The sequence below is a fragment of the Mytilus edulis genome, chromosome 11 (genome assembly GCF_963676685.1).
Source record: "Mytilus edulis chromosome 11, xbMytEdul2.2, whole genome shotgun sequence".
NCBI classification, from domain to species: Eukaryota; Metazoa; Mollusca; class Bivalvia; order Mytilida; family Mytilidae; genus Mytilus; species Mytilus edulis.
Window position 1 is genome coordinate 55,665,816 of NC_092354.1, and position 1,199 is coordinate 55,667,014.

Consider the following 1,199-nt stretch of genomic DNA (forward strand, 5'->3'; position numbering starts at 1 on the left):
AATTTAAAATACCGCAGTGTAAATTGATGTGAGGCCTTCCCAAAGGGTTTGAGATAATTGGTTTCTATATATATGCAGATTGTACAACAGGTATTGAGTTCTAACTATTGATGATATCTTGTATATTTAATGTCAATATGTCAGTAAACTGCGAGCAACATTAATTTAGAAATATCATATTATATATCTTGCATGTCGAATATTTAGAAAAAAAATTTAAATAGTCGAAAAAATATAATTATGATCTCGACTCGACCTCAGTATTTAACATTGGTCTGATTTTTTAAAGTTTGGGTCAGGAGGGAGTCGTTTTCTTAGACTAAACCAAAGGATAGACTAGTAAAGATATGCATACTTAGTACTTGCAATATGTCCTATCAGTTCGGACTATTTGGAAAGAAAAGAAAGTTTACTTGCACAACAAGACTTATTTTAGAAGTCATTGTGAAAAATCGTGGGATACCGGTTGATTATTTTTTTTGGCGGCGCCAACCATCTCCCTACCAAAAACAGAGGTGTAACAGCTCAACAAAACCAAAAAAAAACAAACCACAAAGTAAAGATCTACGAGAACCCACAGATTAATTGATAATCATAGATTGTTGGTATTTTAGCATCCAACTGCAAATTCAAGAAGCAGATAAAACAAATGGTTCAGTTTTATCCATCAAAACTCTTACCACTTGCGGTATCATCTTTTGATTATGAACATGGTAATGGAGAAGGTGGAGACGAATAAGCTAGCTATCCAAGAGAGACATTTTTCTTTCTTCTATAATATAAAAAGAATAAGATGTGGTATTACCACCAAAGAGACAACTCTCTTCAAGGGATCCAAATTACACAGAAATTAAAAACTATAAGTCGCTAGCTATACAGCCTTCAATAATGAGTAAAATCAATACCACAATCCATATCAAGATAATGTCCATAAATGTGTGTCATACCATTGTATTGCTGCTGTTTTGAGGGATATTCTATGTATTCCGATAACCCGACTTAGCCTTCAATAATGAGCAAGACCCTTGCTGTATAGAAAGCTATGAATCACTCTGAGATAAATGTCTATATATAATATAGCATCGATTGTGTTTATAGTTCACCCTATTCAAGTACCTCTTTATTTATATCTGATCTAAGGATACATTTATTGACATTTTCAATTGATTTACAATAAATTACAACCGTGTTTAAATACC